The following is a 19,202-nucleotide window of genomic DNA, read 5'->3' on the forward strand; positions in this document are numbered from 1 at the left end:
GGGAAAGAGGGAAGAAGCAAGCAAATTTTTTATTTATTTATTTATTTTATTTATTTATTTAATTTATATGCCGCCCACTCTACCCAAAGGTCTCTGGGCGGCTTACAACAATTAAAATTCAATGGAATAAAATAAAATGATTAAAATACAATTAAAATACAATTAAAATACAATTAAAATTGCCATCATTAAGACCCACAGTTAATGTTATTTCAATTAAAAGCCTTCTGGAACAGGAAGGTTTTAACCTGGCGCCGAAATATCATCAGTGTCGGCGCCAGGCGAATTTCAATTGGGAGGGCGTTCCATAGTCTGGGGGCAGCTGCCGAGAAGGCCCTTTGTCTACAAGCCATCCCTCTTACCTCCTTGAGGGATGGCTCTTTCAAAAGGGCCCCCTGGCTAGATCTTAACAGCCGGGTAGGCTCATATGGAAGGAGGCGGTCCTTCAAGTATCCAGGGCCCAAGCCGTTTAGGGCTTTATATGTCAAAACAAGCACTTTGAATTGGGCCCGGACAGCAACTGGTAACCAGTGTAAATTATACAGAATCGGCTTGATGTGCTCTCTGGCGGCCCCACCACTCACCAGCCGCGCAGCTCGATTCTGAACCAGTTGCAGTCGCCGGACCGTCTTCAAAGGCAGCCCCACGTAGAGCGCATTGCAATAATCAATACGAGATGTTACCAGTGCATGTGTAACTGTCATGAGACTCCACTCGTCCAGGTAGGGCCGTAGCTGGTATAATTTCCGCAGCTGAAGGAAGGCACCCCTGGCCACCGAGTCCACCTGAGCTTCCAAAGTTAGACTGGGGTCCAGGAGCACCCCCAGGCTGCGGACCCTGTCCCTTAGGGGGAGTGTAACCCCATTCAGGACAGGGAAGTGGCCCTCCAACCTGTCCGGCGAAGCACCCACTAACAGCACTTCCGTCTTGTTTGGATTGAGTTTCAATTTATTAACCCTCATCCAGTCCATTATCAGGTCCAGACACGAGTTCAGCACAGAAACCGCCTCACCTGGATTGGTGGAAAACGAGAGGTAGAGCTGAGTGTCGTCAGCATATTGCTGACTCCTCAGCCCAAACCTCCTGATGACCTCTCCCAGCGGTTTCATGTAGATGTTAAACAGCATGGGGGACAGTATCGAGCCCTGAGGAACCCCATGACATAAATGCCATGGGGCAGAGCAACTGTCCCCCAGCACCACCCTCTGGATACGGTCAGCTAGGAAGGAGCGGAACCACCGTAAAACAGTGCCCCCAACTCCTAACCCAGCCAGCCTATCCAGAAGGACACCATGGTCGATGGTGTCGAAAGCCGCTGAGAGGTCCAGGAGTATCAACAGGGTCACACTCCCCCTGTCTCTCTCCCGGCAAAGGTCATCATACAGGGCGACCAAGGCTGTCTCTGTACCAAAACCCGGCCTGAAACCCGACTGAAATGGATCCAGAAAATCCGTTTCATCCAGCAGCGCCTGGAGTTGCCCGGCCACAACCCGCTCCAACACCTTGCCCAAATAAGGGAGGTTCGCCACTGGTCGGTAGTTGACCACCAGCCTTGGGTCCAGGTTAGGCTTTTTAAGGAGTGGTCGAATCACCGCCTCTTTCAAGGCGGTAGGGACCACTCCCTCTCTCAGAGAGGCGTTCACGGCCTCCTGGACCCAAGTGCGAACCCCCCTGGCAGATCTTCCAATTAGCCAAGATGGGCAAGGGTCGAGCGGCGTGGTGGTAGAACGGACAGATCCAAGCACCCTGTCCACATCCTCGGGTCTCAACAATTGAAACTCATCCATTAAAGTTTGACCTAAGCACGGCACACTGGACACATCTTCCGATTTTGCAGTAACAGTGGAGTCCAGCCCACTGCGAATCTGAGCGATTTTTTCCTCAAAATGAATAGCAAACTCATCACAGCGAGCTGATGAGCAGTCCGGGACCTCCACCGGGTTTCCCGGTTGAAGAAGATCCCGGACCACCCGAAACAGCTCTGCTGGACGACATTCTGAGGAAGCAATGCGGCTGGAGAAATATTGCCGTTTCGCCAGCCGTATTGCCACGAAATAGGCCCGATAATGGGCTCTAAGTCGTGTTCGATCAGATTCCCAGCGGGACTTCCTCCACCTGCGCTCTAGCCGTCTCCCCTCTCGCTTCATCGCCCGCAGTTCAGAAGTATACCAGGGAGCTGTCTGGGCTCGGCGAGCAGGGAGAGGGCGCTTAGGCGCAATCGTGTCAACCGCCCGGGTCATCTCCCTATTCCATAGGGTGACCTGAGCTTCGACAGGAGCGCCAACCATATCAGACGGATACTCCCCCAGAGCATTCAGGAATCCATCTGGATCCATAAGTCTCCGAGGGCGGATCATCTTAATAGATCCCCCACCTCATGCATAGCTTCCCTGTGGGATATATCTGAATGACTCGTGATAATTGGATACTATTTATCCAGTTTCTATGATGGTATTCCCCCCCCCCCAGAACTTAGAAAATTAATATGTTTTGGACTGAAACTCCCAGAATCCATTACTTCTGATGGGCTTGAAAACTGCCAGAATATGGACCAACCGTCAGTTGTCTGCACTTTCGCCCTCTTCTTGGGAGTCTTGCTATAGTGACAGCCATGAAGAGGAGCCGTGTTTCAAACTTGACTGCTATACCAGTGTAGTTGGTCTGTTTTGAACTTCCACTGAATCACAGAGATAAACCTAACGAATGAGACGTAAAGATTGTACCATAAAAACTTTGTCTGGAAGTCCCTTTAAGTAATACCAAATTTGCTGTTGCATCTTTCTTGTATCTAAAGGTTCAGATCTGGCCAAGGTGACTGGCAAGTATGGTGAAAATGAAGGCTTGGAAAAGTTTGATTTTTTTACTACAACTTCCATTGCCCATGCTGGTAATGGGACTTGAGGAGCTGTAGTTTAAAAAGATCAACTTTCCCATGCTCTGATTGTTATAATACTTGCCAGTCATCCTCGACAGATTAATATCTTGTAAGACAGAAAAATTATATTAACAAATTTGTGGCATTTTAACAATCATGACTGGGTCCCTCAATGTCATTAAGATAGCTTTAACATTGTTACCTGTTCTAAATTATTCAATTGTGCTTTAATCAGTTTTATAGTTTAATTGTTTTTAATACATAAATTATGTTTTTACTTCAATTCTTTTTAATGTTGTAAGCCGTCTCGGGTCTCCTTATTGAGAGAAAGGCAGCCTATAAAGAAAGCAAACAAATAAAAAAATTACTGTATTCAAGTATTTAGGGCACTTCCAGGCAAGTTTTTTTCCATACAATTTTCATAACTTATTCCTGAATTTTAAGAGAGGAGGTTCCCATTACATCATCCTCCAATTTTAACCATGATGTATTTCCCTAAAATGTCTCCCATTTAACTTTAGTTTTTTTCTTCCTTCCACCACAGACAACCCATTAAAGAAGAACAAACGGAATTACTGCATAATGTTCTTGACTGGTAGTCCTCAGAATGTTCTGTCCGGATGCACCCTTATTCTCAAAAAAATGATGGTGCTTAAATTGCATTGCAAGTAAGAGGACAAGTGCTGGTGTGACTCAAGGACTGAACAATGACTGCCAGCAAACACCGAGAGACATTATGTAAAAGATATGGACATGATGAAGCAGGGAAGACATTTTTACCTCTTGATCTTGCTCCTAGCAATGTAGATGCTTTGATTGCCCATTTGCTCAAGTTCTTTATATGGAATGGAAAGAGTTAGTGGCACCTGGCCCGTAACTGCTGGAGTTTTATTTGCAACCTTGCATGCTATGTGCAGTTGGAGTGGTGGATGATTCTCTATGTATCCAGCACTAACCAATCATTCCTTCCAGCCTTTAAATTCAAAAAGAGCTCTGTCTCCCTGCTGAGTTTTTCTTTCCCTTTCTTTCCTCAGTTGGAAGCAGTAGTTTGCTACTGATCAGTTCAATTGGTTGCAAGGATGAGTGCAGTAAAGAAAGCAGCATAACACAAGTCTGTAATTTCAAGCAACTATTAATATATTTTTTCCTCCTACAGATGTCTCAGAGTAAGTTATCAAAAGTGTAAGCGCCAGTTAATGAGAAAGGGGTGGACTCTGGGGGAACTTGTAACTATTCTCCACTGTAGATCTCAGCACTTTGCTGCTCCATAGCAAAAAGAGGATTTTACCAGAAATACAAGACCCTGCAACAGTAACAAGCACTTTGGTACTTCCTCCAACCACTTCACCCTCAGACACTGGTATGAGCTCTTACCTAGAAAAAGAAGACATTGGTGGCCTCCAAATTAAGAAAAACATTGTTTTCAAAGGCAAAAAATTGAATAGGGCCTGGAGGTGTTGCCGTTTATCTTCCTGACACTCATCAATAGATTCCATTCTAGATTTTGGCATCCTCTAAGTTTTAGTATCCTGGGGTAAAGCCCTGGTTGATACACCCGAGTTACACACCTGGTGCTTGGTCCACATGGTAGCTGATGGAAAGTTATATCCATCGCTATAGGTTAACCCCTACAGTGCAATTGCACTGGGCTGAGAAGGCCAAGGCATGTGAAGGCAGGTTTTTGGTCAAAACAATGTATGTGTTACAGTACACAATTTCAAATTTTATTTTACCCTATTTTAAATCTCGAATCTTTCACAAAGCTACGGGTGCCCTGAAATTGGGAAAGGAAGCCCTTACTCAGTGACTGCTGATGACAGCAGACCCAACAGAGTCTCCACCAAAGACTATTTCAGTCCCCAAAAAGCAATGTTAATTTGCTTTCAGGCTACCTCTATTTTGACTTCAGTGTAAACAAAAGGAGAATCACGGTTTTCTGTGACTCCATAGGATGCATATATGATTTGCCTTGTCAGTCACACAGCACTTCACTGGAGAGGAAGTTTCTCTGTTTGGAGCAATGGCATGTGTCATGGTTCCCATTTGAATCCCATCATTCCGGCTGCTACTAGCAACATTTGTAAATTACATGGAAACTGTAGAGCAAAAAGTGACAATTTCTAAGTTTTGACAGTGCTTTCAAAATTTCTAAGACAGTGCTTTCAATTTCTAAGTTTTGACAGTGCTTTCAAAATGTTTCCAAGTTGTTGTTCCTGCTTGAGATGGCAGCCTCGGTACTTCAAACAGTTACAGTACTTTGGGGACTCTGAAAGTAAGGGTCAGATTCGTTTGTAGTGTGTGCTGCAGAACAGCCTGCTTCAACTCAAAGACTTTTACATGTGCGAGACTACAAGTCCCATAATACCCAGTCATAGGTTAAGGTTTATGGGATCTGTAATCTCTACAGGTGACTGGGTTGTCTGATGGCAGCCAAAACGAAAAGGGAAAGGAAAGCCGAACGAGATAGCATGAAACTGGTCACTTCCCTGAGATCCTTCCTTTCCAAAAGGGAAAGCTCGTAAACAACCTTCTGGCTCAACCATCTTTACAAAGCACAGATGCAGAGCCAGTACCAATAACTAGCTAAGTCAATAACTAAATAAATAATCTCATAGTCCAACATATAGGGCAGGGCATTTGTTTACTGACCACTTTATTTGGGTGCTTTGCAAGAAATAGCACAAAATAATTATTGCGTTGGGCAACAGAGGCTATGAATACAATCAGGAAGCTGGGCAGTATTGGAAGGTTCAACAAAAGAATAATAAGGAGCCTAGATGCAAATAAATATAATCTCCTTGAGGTAGCAGCAAGCAAATGAAACGTGCAAAGCTGGTAATTAAGTTAGTCATCCAGTGCCAAATTACAGCTCTAGGCCCACAGTGACTCTAAAGAATCTTCCATCCACCTTTCTCTCCTCCTCCCTACAGCACCTGCCTATTTATGAAAAGCCTGTGACAAAACAACCCCTGAAAAGAATTATGAAATGGTGCTGCCTGTAACCCTTTGTACTCCAGATTTTTCCATCGGGTTCTGCCTCATAGAGCTATATTAGGTAATTGTGTCCCTTAGGCATCAGGTGCTTTGCTCTACCTTCTCCCCAGCTAGTGCACTTCTTTTCTTAGCAGGGTTCTTAAATGCCTCGCTGGTTTTGGATTTTTTTGAAAGTCAGGACACATCAGTGGCCTTGGAAAAATAATATAAGAGCAATAGCAGCCATGGAAACTAAAAATAGCATCCTGGCAAAAATACTGCAGCTGCTTAGGCTAATTTGAAGAGCACTTTATATAACTGTGATGGTGGTGATAATGTGGTGATAACCAGACCCATAGTCCTAAATGACTTTTGCACTTAAGAGATAAGGGCACCCTTTCCCTACTCCATTTCCACCTTGACTGCAAGGGGGGGGGGGAATTAACTATGCTAGGAACTGGGAAGTCCATCTGTTTTACTTCCTTACACATTTGGAAGGCAGGGTAGAAAACAAACAAATAAACAGCAAACCTCAAGCTCGTTCCATCCCATTATGGAATAAATCTGAACATTGTTTGGCAGATGAGTAGAGCCCCATTGATCTGCTGTTCTGCAGCCAAAACTCAATCCCAGGTAGCCGGCTCAAGGTTGACTCAGCCTTCTATCCTTCTGAGTTGATAAAAGTAAGTACCAAGCTCGCTGGGGGAGGGCAATGTGCAGCCTGCATAATTAACTTGTAAACTGCCCAGAGAGTGCTTGAACTACCATAGGCGGTATATAAGCAGCATGCTTTGCATGCTTTCGCTTTAGATTCCAAAACATGAGAAAGTTGTTTTTCAGACTGTAGCCTTTCTGACTGTGAAATGCTGGAAGTTTCAGTCTAAAGAAGCAACTTTCAGGGATGGGGACTCAAGTCGTGGGACTTGCTGTCAAGTTGGACTTCAGTTGCACTGGTGACTTGACTGGGACTTGACTTGACTTTTTGTTTTTTTCCCCCCAATGACTCATGACTCAGAACTCACTCACCCTCCCTTTTTTCTGGGGGGAAAAAAGCATGTTTTTAATACAGACTCAGACTTGGGGCTTGGTACCAAAGACTCTGACTTTGAATTTGGTACCAAAGACTTGGACTTGGGACACAGACCCAAAGACTTGCCAAAATCGCTGGTCATTTTTCTAATTTCGGGTAGTCAGAATAGTCAGTTGACTAAATGGGTGGGGTATAAATGCAATCAATCAATCAATCAATCAATCAATCAATCAATCAATCAATCAATCAATCAATCAATCAATCAATCTATCTATCTATCTATCTATCTATCTATCTATCTATCTATCTATCTATCTATCTATCTATCTATCTATCTATCTATCTATCTATCTATCTATCTATCTATCTATCTATCTATCTATCAATACTTCAAGCACAAACTGAAATCAAATGTAAACCCATCCATTCCTACACTGCCCCAGCCCCAAGTCTGGGAAAGGAACCACTTACTCTTGACATATTGAAGAAAGAAGGGGGCTTGTGTTCTGCAGAGATATGCCACCCTGTATGTCTCCTGAAATGCCCAAATTGCTTCACACATTCATCACTGGTGGAGTGCCGTTGGTGGAACAAACAGACTGGTAGAGCTTCCAATCGGTGTCCTGGGGGAGAACACTAGTGATGTACATGCCAGCTCACTGGAGTAGGAACTACACTTTTGTGGCTAACCTGCAACAAGTTTTTTACTGTGAGTTATCTGCAAACAGGAGTTAAACTGTTCCAAATACATATCTTATCTGAATGTGGCAATAACAGAACTATATGTCAAGTGGGCAAGGACTGTGCTGCCCTTCATCCTCTATAAGGCTTCTTGCCATTGGGCAGCTAGACAGCAAGGGCACTACCTGCCATCCAGCCTCCCACTGGACAAGCAGTGGACAAGCACCTGGTGGAGTTGGACAGCAGAAGACGTACGACACTTTGAAACAGTATGCACTGGGCACCATTTTAAAATGCAGTAGGGCTTATGTCATGTGAAGTAAGCTTTGGAAGTCACTTTGCATTCCACCTGGTTTTCACCAGGCATGTAGCTGTGGCAGAGCAGAAACCCCTCTCTGCTAGCAAATTGGAAAGTCTGTTCTTCGGCATATCAGAGAAGGGTAGCAGTGCATATAGCAAGTGATCCCAACCCACAAATAGGTATGAGACCATAGACCAATACACACAGCTCTAGTGTGTTCGCCTCTCTTCTTTTTTCTAGATCTATCTATCTATATTCCTAGGCTTCCTTTTCTCTTTGAGATAACTCCAGGCTATGGGTGTGAATCAGAAATATGGTGATTCATATTGATTCAGGGTTAATCAAGGTCAATGAATCACAAACAGAGATGGGGACGAATATAAAAACCGGATCAGCTTTTTCAATGAAAATAGCCAATTTGTTAAATATTCATTGATCCATATTCATCAAATTTTACGTCCTGACAAATACAGATTGATGAATATTTCCCCATTTTTATTTGTCCTTAATAATAATAATAGTAATAATAGTAATAATAGTAATAATAGTAATAGTAATAGTAATAGTAATAGTAACAACAACAACAACAACAACAACAACAACAACAACAACAACAATAATAATAATAATAATAATAATAATAATAATAATAATAATAATAATAATAATAATAATAATAATAATAATAATAATAATAATAATAATATAAAAAACACAATTCTGCCTGGCGGCCACCGATCAGCTGACCAACTAGCCAATAGGCAGCCCCCCACCCCCACAGCCACCCAGCCCCACAGCCTACCCCACCCCTTCCTCTCCCTACCTTAGCCCCCCCATCCCCACCAACACCCACTTACCATAATTGATGGCACCGCCAAGGTCTCCATCAGACTTCCACAGCCACGGCCTGTAGAAAGGAAAACTGGTTGCCCTTTGCAAAGATGGAAGCCACAGCTTCATTTACGGTAGGGAAGCTGCAGGTGCAATCTTTGCAAAGGGCAGCGGGGATTCCATTTGTTGTTGTTGCTTAGTCATTAAGTCGTATCCAACTCTTCGTGACCCCATGGACCAGAGCACACCAGGCCCTCCTGTCTTCCACTGCCTCCTGGAATTTGGTCAAATTCATGTTGGTAGCTTCGGTGACACTGTCCAACTATCTAGTCCTCTGACATCCCCTTCTCCTCTTGCCTTCACACTTTCCCAACATCAGGGTCCATACATCACTACTGGAAAAACCATAGCTTTGACTATGCGGATCTTTGTCAGCAAGGTGATGTCTCTGCTTTTAAAGATGCTGTCTAGGTTTGTTATTGCTTTCCTCCCAAGAAACAGGTGTCTTTTAATTTTGTGGCTGCTGTCACCATCTGGAGTGATAATGGAGCCCAAGAAAGTCAAATCTGTCACCGTTAGTCTGCCTCTTTTTTAATAATCCCCCACAAATCGCTGTGTGTTTATTATATTAATTAAATTAATATAATATAATATAATACAATATAATACAATATAATATAATAATATTAATTATATCAATATATTAATAATTATATTATATTACTATATTAATATTCATCCCCATTTCTATTTGTGATCCATTGACCTTGATGAATTATGAATCAATGATGAATCATGGATTATTATTATTACGATTCCCTTAGCCTACCTTTTTTTAATAACCCCCTATACAAATCGACAAATAACTTTGTTATTCATTGCTTCATGGGGGTAACTTCATGCTTCATGAGTCATCAGCTTTTGAGGACTCACAAAGTGGGATGACTTGCCAAAATGGTTAGTTGTCCCCATTTCTAGTTACAAATTATGAATTAATGATTTTTTGATGAATCAACAACTCAATTTGTCAATTCATTTTTGCCTTAAAAACCTTATAAAATGCTCCCCCAAGCATCTAAAGACACCAAAATTGCTGAGAGGTTTCCCCTGACTCTCCTCTACAAGCCCTGAAAGTTTTGTGAAGTTTGGGTTTTGGACGTCTGAATTATACACTCAAAAATCGAATCCCACCAGGAGAATTCATCCCAGGCACCTAGAGACACCAAAAAATTACAGAGAATCTTATATTGACTCTCCTCTACAGTCTCTTGGAGGGATTGTAGAGGAGAGACATGGGAATCTTCTCTGTGATTTTGGCATCTCTAGGTGCCTGGAGAGAATTTTCCTGGGTGGGGGGCTTATTGGGTGCATAAGTTAGACATTTGAAATGCAATCTTCACCAAACTTGGAAGGTTTGTAGAGGAATGTCAGAGGAAGCTTCTCTGCAAATTTGATTTCTCTAGGTGCCTTGCGGACTGTTTTATAGCTAAATGAATAAAAAATCATGAAAAATTCATTGATTTATGGTTCATTGAGGCATTGATTTGTATGAATATCAATCGACAAATTAGCAATTTGGCTATTCATTTTTAAATTCATGATCATCTTTACTCCAGGCTTCTTCTTCTTGCTAACTAGAAAGAAGCAAACCCATGTGGCATCTCTATAACAGTTCAATAGACCTATATACACATAGAATTATATAACTAAGCCAGATTCTATAACCAAATTTAGGATTGTTTCTCCTGATTTATCCATGAATGAAAGTCTGCAAGCAATAAATGTCAGCTTTCTGTTTTAAAGCAAGTACTAGTTTTAGGAGTATTTACCCTTGTTCTGAAGCAGTTATTCCTGTTTAGCAGTTATAGACTCAGCATGAGCCTGCTATACATCAAATATGCCTACAATTATCCAGTCAGATGTTATTGAACCTAATAAGACTTCTTATGCTGTTTTTACATGTCACAAAGTCACTTTCAACCTATGATGACCATACAAATTAGTGACTTCCAGAAGTTCCTATCGTGAACAGCCCTATTCAAATCTTACAAATGAAAGGCTGTGTTTCCCATACAGAGTTAATTCATTTCTTGTTTCGTCTTCCTCTTTTCCTGCTGCCTTCCCTCTTTTCTGAGGGAAAATGTTCAAAGCTAAGATAGCAGCCTAAGAAACACCCAGCCTTTTCAAGAATTATCACATCCGCAGAAGAGAATGATAGTTCCGGCAGTGATCAGGTTATGGGGAAAAAAAGAGGATCTAAGAAGAGGAAAGAAAATCTTAATAACAAAGATGAATAAACTGATCCCCCAAGAAACTCATATGGAAAGAACAGAATAACATCAGACGTAAAAGAATTTATGATCGACTATAGAAATTAAAATTGGACATTATCTGTCTTCAGAACGTATAGTATGAAAATGTTTTTTTTAAATAAGTGTTGGAAATGTAAAATACAGGAGAGTAATTTCAACCATATTGGGTAGACAGGTAGGGAAGCAGAAAATCATTGGAGATTATTGCAGATTAGTATATGAAATGGTGAAATGTTGGAAAAATTCACCGAACTGTATGAAATCTTTTGTCTCTGCTGGAGGGAAGGTGGAGTACCACAGGACATGAAGGATGCAAACATTGTCACATTGTACAAGAACAAAGGTGACAGGGGTGACTGCAATAACTACCGTGGTATCTCTCTTCTTAGCGTTGTAGGGAAGCTGCTTGCCCGTGTTGTGCTGAAGAGGCTCCAGGTGCTTGCAGACAGAGTCTATCCGGAATCACAGTGTGGATTTCGAGCAAACAGATCCACCACTGACATGGTATTCTCCCTCAGACAGTTGCAGGAGAAATGCAGGGAACAACAACAGCCACTCTTAGTGGCCTTCATAGACCTTACAAAAGCATTTGACTTGGTTAGCAAGGATGGCCTTTTCAAAATACTTCCCAAGATTGGATGTCCACCTCGTCTCCTTAACATCATCAGGTCCTTCCACGATGGAATGAAAGGCACTGTAGTTTTTGACGGCTCAACATCAGATCCCTTTGACATCCGAAGCGGAGTGAAACAGGGCCGTGTCCTCGCACCAACACTTTTTGGGATCTTTTTTGCTGTCATGCTGAAGCATGCCTTTGGAACTGCAACAGAAGGTGTCTATTTCCGGACTAGATCAGATGGAAAGCTCTTTAATCTCTCTAGATTGAGAGTGAAGACCAAAGTCCAAATGAAATGCATGCGGGACTTCCTCTTTGCAGACGATGCAGCCATTGTTGCCCACTCTGCTGAAGACCTCCAACAACTCATGAATCGTTTCAGCAAGGCCTGCCAAGACTTTGGACTAACAATCAGCCTGAAGAAAACACAAGTCATGGGCCAGGGTGTGGACTCACCTCCCTCTATTACCATCTCCACACAAGAATTGGAGGTTGTTCATGACTTTGTGTACCTTGGCTCAACCATCTCTGACACCCTCTCTCTAGATGTCGAGCTGGATAAACGCATTGGGAAAGCAGCCACCATGTTCTCTAGACTCACAAAGAGAGTATGGCTCAATAAGAAACTGACAACACATACCAAGATCCAGGTCTATAGAGCCTGTGTCCTGAGCACACTCCTGTACTGCAGCGAGTCCTGGACCCTTTGTGCCTGGCAGGAGAGGAAGCTGAACACCTTCTATATGCGTTGCCTACGACGGATTTTTGGTATCACCTGGCAGGACAGAATTCCAAATAGAGTAGTCCTAGAACGAGCTGGAATTTTCAGCATGCATACATTACTGAAACAGCGACGTCTACGCTGGCTTGGGCACGTTGTGAGAATGGCTGATGGTCGGATTCCAAAGGATCTCCTATATGGAGAATTAGTGCAGGGAAATCGCCCCAGAGGGAGACCACAGCTGCGATACAAGGATATCTGCAAGTGGGATCTGAAGGCCTTAGGAATAGACCTCAACAGATGGGAAACTCTGACATCTGATCGTTCAGCCTGGAGGCAGGCAGTACATCACGGCCTCTCCCAATTTGAAGAGACCCTTGTCCAGCAGGCTGAGGCAAAGAGGAAGTCACAAAGGAAGCAAAACCAGGGAGCTGGACAGGGGACAGATTGGATTTGTCTCCAGTGTGGAAGGGATTGTCACTCTCGAATTGGCCTCCTCAGCCACACTAGACGCTGTTCCAAGTCCTCCATACAGAGCACGCTACCATAGTCTTTCGAGACTGAAGGATGCCTACTATTATCAGTTAAACTGGAATGGTGTTAACTGAGTATAAGAAATGCAACATTTGATACCCTGTTTCCCCAAAAATAAGACCTAAAATGAAAATAAACCTTAGTATGATTTATCAGGATGCTGGTAATATAAGCCCTATCCCAAAAATAAGCCCCAGTTAAGTGAAACCCTGCCCTCCACATTCATTGTGCAGCAACCAGGAGATGACATGACTGTATTTGAATAAATGTAGATTGTTGCACATGAAAAAAACACATACATCCCCTGAAAATAAACCCTAATGAGTTTTTTGGAGCAAAAATTAACATAAGACCCTGTCTTATTTTCGGGGTATCACAGTAATACACAGAATTACTGTAGCTATAATATGGGAAACATTGGAAGAAAACAGAAATATGGTTATTTTTAAAAGGACACAAAAATTTGGAATTATTTTATCGATGGACTTGAAATATGGACTGGAAGGCATAGATAAAAGAAGAATGTGAAGATTCCAATGAGGGAAGGAAGAGATTAGTAACTATAGTAATTCTAGTAAAACTTGTTAAGTTGTTCTTTGTTTTTTTGTTTTGTTTTGTTTTTTTATTCTAGTAGATATAAGTGGATGCAAATGTACCCTCACACTCTCTGGAATTTCCCTCCTTCCCCTATCCATGTCCACTCCCCCAGCTCTCTATCACCAAATCCTATCCCTAACGAAAATGAATTTTAAAATTAAATGATAGACTTACTCTTGAGTAAACAAGTTTAGAGATGGCATTGCAGTTTCCTAATTCTTTACAACTCTTATATGGTGTAATCATTACTTACTGCTCTGCTATGTTATTTATTATCTTATATTTACTGGAGAGTGGTGTCTGATATAGCAATTATTTTCTGTTTTAAACATTTACAGTTGTCTAAAAAGAGTAAGTCTCCAGCTATTCTAGTGTGTCTCTTATTTTATGTAAACTATTATATTTTGATGTTTTAGAAAATTAAACATGACATCTTCTTTTAAGGATGGCTCTGCAATGAGGCAAGTCACTTAGGCAGTGAATTGCAAGGCAGAGTCATGTAAATAAACACTAGAGTTAAGGAGCAGCAAATGACAGTTTTCTGAAATGTGTCACCCCCCAGATGATTTAACTTGGGTGGGAGGGGACTCTTCCTTACCACTTTCCTAGGAGGAGACGGAGCTATGCAACATATCCATGAAGTGGTTGCCAGCAGAATTTGGAACCAATATGTTAAAAAGTGATGTCACCATTGTTATTCATTACTTTTCCACATTAAGGAGGGATGGTGATAAGTTCTACTCTTTTAACATGATGAGTAACATTTAGTCCACATTCCTTATTACTGCACCTTCTTTATGTAGGATGTAGGTGGGGGTTCTTTTCTATTTTTAATTGGAAAATTTGATGCTGTTTGTCACACAAATGTGACAGAGCAGGAGGTGTCGGCACGGTCATGTACTATCTAAAACACAGGTGGGCAACATCCTACACACATGCACACCAGAGTGGTTTGTATCAAGTACCATAATTCTTATGGGACCCTTCTTATCATCATATTCAATGATGGCCTCACTGTGTTTGATAATAAGCACTCTTTCCTTTAATTAAAGGTTGTGCTTTGAGATGTGACTGATAAGTTACAATCCTTAAGCTCAGTAACAACTCTTGTCTCTTTAAAAAAAATCAGAGAAAATTAAATCACAGCAGCGAATGTCAGGTTTCTTGCCATCATTCAACTTTGTGGGCAAAATCCTATTTTGCAACTACATGTGTGCAATTTGAGGTTGCCATGGTAGCACTGAGGTGGGAAGGTGTTATCCGTAAACTGCTGGATTACTCAGTGGTTTAGGTCAGAGCCAGAGGTTGGGAGTTTGATTCCCCACTGAGCTTCCTTGACAGGGGCTAGACTCAATGATCTACAGGGTCCCGTCCAGCTCCGCAGTTCTCAGATTATTATTTTCAAAAATGCTTTTTGTGGCACATTGAACAATTGATCGTGCTGGGGATCAATTGAATTGTGCAACTCCTTCTTGCTGAACATAATGCCTGGAGCATTTACGCTCGCATAACTTTATGGCAGCAGGATTTTGTATAAATAATCTCTGTACTGCTTGTACCATTTCAACACAGGGAGGTTTAGAACGTGGAAAAAGTTACTTCTTTGGGATGGCAACCCCCAAAGAGGATTGGGGAAAATCCTTTCTGAGCTTTGCCTCAGTGGTGAACACATACCTCACTTCACTCCCTCACACACTGTGCTCCTTTTTGAAACTCAACTTGGGGCGCATCTTGACTGATGACCAGGAGAATAAGCCCTTGAGACCAAATTTGCCCCAGAAAGCAATTTAATCTGGCTCCAGGCAGCTGTGCCAAAATCTAATCAACTTCTGGTTTAACAACAACAACCAAGTTTGCCCACAGCTTAACTCTAAAGAAAATGAATTTTAAAAAACAGCAAAAAACAAGAGGCTGTACTTTATCTTAAACTTTTCTCTGTTTTTTTTAATGTAATGTTCCAGCCATGGCTGAATGGGTTTGTTCCGTAAATATGAAGCCATTTCTGCTTTATTAAGGAGCCTGTCCACCCATGAAGGAGTCAGGCTGTGGAGCAAAATAAATGTATTCTCTTAGACTATTGGCAGGAGAAGAACAGAGCTAATCCTTCCCATTTCAAATTAATAGTTTAATAATTTGGTCAACCTCTGGGTAAGATAAAATAAGGAAAGAGAATTGAACGGGCACAAAATGCGTTAAGCAAAATCAAGCCAGACTTAAGCATTTGTTAATTTCCACTGCTTTTCATGGGGAAAGCTGTGCTTACTTTAGTTTAAGAATTTCATTGGGACAGACTTACAATCAAAGGAAATGTGCATACTGTAAGGAGAAGCCATGAAATACCACAGTTAAAGATGGGGTGTGTGGAAACATCTAACAGCTTGATCCTATGAAGAACAATTCAGAAATAATTCCAGCTAGGTTCAGTCCAAAATAAGCTGTTCCAAATAGAGTATTTATTCTCCTTAAAGTACCAGGTTCTCTTCAATATTATCAGCATTTCCTTTGCCATTCATATGATGCTCCTCTTATAGCAGTTTGTGCAGTTATTTTTCCAATATTATATACTTATATAATATTGGCTTCTTCACGGATTGCTGCCTTGTTGTGGCGAAGGGGCTTGAGTAAATCAGGGAAGCTATGGGCTATGCCGTGCAGGGATACCCAAGACGGACAGGTCATAGTGGAGAGTTCTGACTAAACGCAATCCACCTGGAGGAGGAACTGGTAATGCCACTCCAGTATCTTTGCCAAGAAAACCCCATGATAAGAAACAAAAGGCTAAAATATATGACGCTGGAAGATGGGCCCCTCAGGTCAGAAGGCGTCCAACATGTTACTGAGGAAGAGTGGAGGACAAGTACAAGTAGCCCCAGAGCTAATTAAGTAGTTGGGCCAAAGCCGAAGGACGCTCAGCTGTGGACGTGCCTGGAAGTGAAAGGAAAGTCCGATGCTGCAAAGAAAAATATTGCATAGGAACCTGGAATGTAAGATCTATGAACCTTGGGAAACTGGATGTGGTCAAACAGGAAATGGCAAGAATAAACATTGACGTCCTGGGCGTCAGTGAACTAAAATGGACAGGAATGGGCGAATTCAATTCAGATGATTATCATATCTACTATTGTGAGCAAGAATCCCGCAGAAGGAATGGAGTAGCCCTCATAGTCAACAAAAGAGTGGGAAAAGCTGTAATGGGATATAATCTCAAAAATGATAGAATGATGTCAATACGAATACAAGGCAGACCTTTCAACATCACAGTAATCCAAGTTTATGCACCAACCACCACTGCTGAGGAGACTGAAATCGACCAATTCTTTGAAGACTTACAACACCTTCTAGAACTTACAACAAAGAAAGATGTTATTCTCATTCTAGGGGATTGGAATGCTAAGGTAGGGAGTCAAGAGATAAAAGGAACAACAGGGAAGTTTGGCCTTGGAGTTCAAAATGAAGCAGGACAAAGGCTAATAGAGTTTTGTGAAGAGAACAAGCTGGTCATCACAAACACTCTTTTCCAACAACACAAGAGGCGACTCTACACATGGAAATCACCAGATGGGCAATACCGAAATCAGATTGATTATATTCTCTGCAGCCAAAGATGGAGAAGCTCAATACAGTCAGCAAAAACAATGCCTGGAGCTGATTGTGGCTCTGATCATCAGCTTCTCATAGCAAAATTCAAGCTTAGACTGAAGAGAGTAGGAAAAACCACTGGGCTAGTCAGGTATAATCTAAATCACATCTCTTATGAATACACAGTGGAAGTGAAGAACAGATTTAAGGAACTAGATTTGGTGGACAGAGTCCCTGAAGACCTTTGGATAGAGGCTCGTAACATTGTACAGGAGGCAGCAACAGAAACCATCCCAAAGAAAAGGAAATGCAAGAAAGCGAAGTGGCTGTCCAACGAGGCCTTACAAATAGCAGAGAGGAGAAGGGAAACAAAATGCAAGGGACATAGGGAAAGTTACAGAAAATTGAATGCAGACTTCCAAAGAATAGCAAGAAGAGACAAGAGGGCCTTCTTAAATGAACAATGTAAAGAAATACAGGAAAATAATAGAAAAGGAAAAACCAAAGATCTGTTCAGGAAAACTGGAGATATTAAAGGAACATTTTGTGCAAAGATGAACATGATAAAGGACGAAAATGGGAGAGACCTCACAGAAGCAGAAGACATCAAGAAGAGGTGGCAAGAATACACAGAGGAATTATACCAGAAAGATTTGGATATCCCGGACAACCCAGATAATGTGGTTGCAGACCTTGAGCCAGACATCCTGGAGAGTGAAGTCAAGTGGGCCTTAGAAAGCTTGTCTAACAACAAGGCCAGTGGAAGTGATGGCATTCCAGTTGAAGTATTTAAAATCTTAAAAGATGACACTGTTCAGGTGCTACATTCAATATGCTGGTGAGTTTGGAAAACTCAGCAGTGGCCAGAGGACTGGAAAAGATCAATCTGCATCCCAATCCCAAAGAAGGGAAGAGCCAAAGAATGCTCCAACTACCGTACAATTGCACTCATTTCACACACTAGCAAGCTTATGCTCAAAATCCTACAAGGTAGGCTTCAACAGTATGTGGACCGAGAACTCCCAGAGGTACAAGCTGGATTCCGAAGGGGCAGAGGAACTAGAGACCAAATTGCTAACATGCGCTGGATTACAGAGAAAGCCAGAGAGTTCCAGAAAAATATCTACTTCTGCTTCATTGACTATGCAAAAGCCTTTGACTGTGTGGACCACAACAAACTATGGCAAGTCCTTAAAGAAATGGGAGTGCCTCACCACCTTATCTATCTCCTGAGAAACCTATATGTGGGACAGGAAGCAACAGTTAGAACTGGATATCGAACAACTGCTTGGTTCAAAACTGGGAAAGGAGTATGACAAGGCTGTATATTGTCCCCCTGCTTATTCGACTTATATGCAGAATACATCATGCGAAAGGCTGGACTGGAGGAATCCCAAGCCAGTATCAAGATTGCCGGAAGAAATATCAACAACCTCCGATATGCAGATGATACCACTCTGATGGCAGAAAGTGAGGAGGAATTAAGGAACTTTGTAATGAGGGTGAAAGAGGAGAGTGCCAAATTGGTCTGAAGCTCAACATCAAAAAAACTAAGATAATGGCCACTGGTCCCATCACATCCTGGCAGATATGAAAGATATGGAGGCAGTGACAGATTTTACTTTCTTGGGCTCCATGATCACTGCAGATGGAGACAGCAGCCACAAAATTAAAAAACACTTGCTTCTTGGGAGGAAAGCGATGACGAGAGTGTCCTAAAAAGCAGAGACATCACCTTGCCAATGAAAGTTTTTCCTGTCGTGATGTATGGAAGTGAGAGCTGGACCATAAAGAAAGCTGACCGCCAAAGAATTGATGCTTTTGAATTGTGGTGTTGGAGGAGGCTCTTGAGAGTCCCCTGGACTGCAAGGAGAACTAACCTATCAATTCTAAAGGAAATCAACCCTGAGTGCTCACTGGAAGGACAGATCCTGAAGCTGAGGCTCCAATACTTTGGCCATCTCATGAGAAGAGTAGACTCCTTGGAAAAGACCTTGATGTTAGGAAAGTGTGAAGGCATGAGGAGAAGGGGACAACAGAGGATGAGATGGTTGGACAATGTCATCGAAGCTACCAGAATGAATTTGACACAACTCCAGGAGGCAGTGGAAGATAGGAGGGCCTGGTGTGCTCTGGTCCATGGGGTCATGAA

The sequence above is a fragment of the Pogona vitticeps genome, chromosome 1 (genome assembly GCF_051106095.1).
Source record: "Pogona vitticeps strain Pit_001003342236 chromosome 1, PviZW2.1, whole genome shotgun sequence".
NCBI lineage: Eukaryota > Metazoa > Chordata > Lepidosauria > Squamata > Agamidae > Pogona > Pogona vitticeps.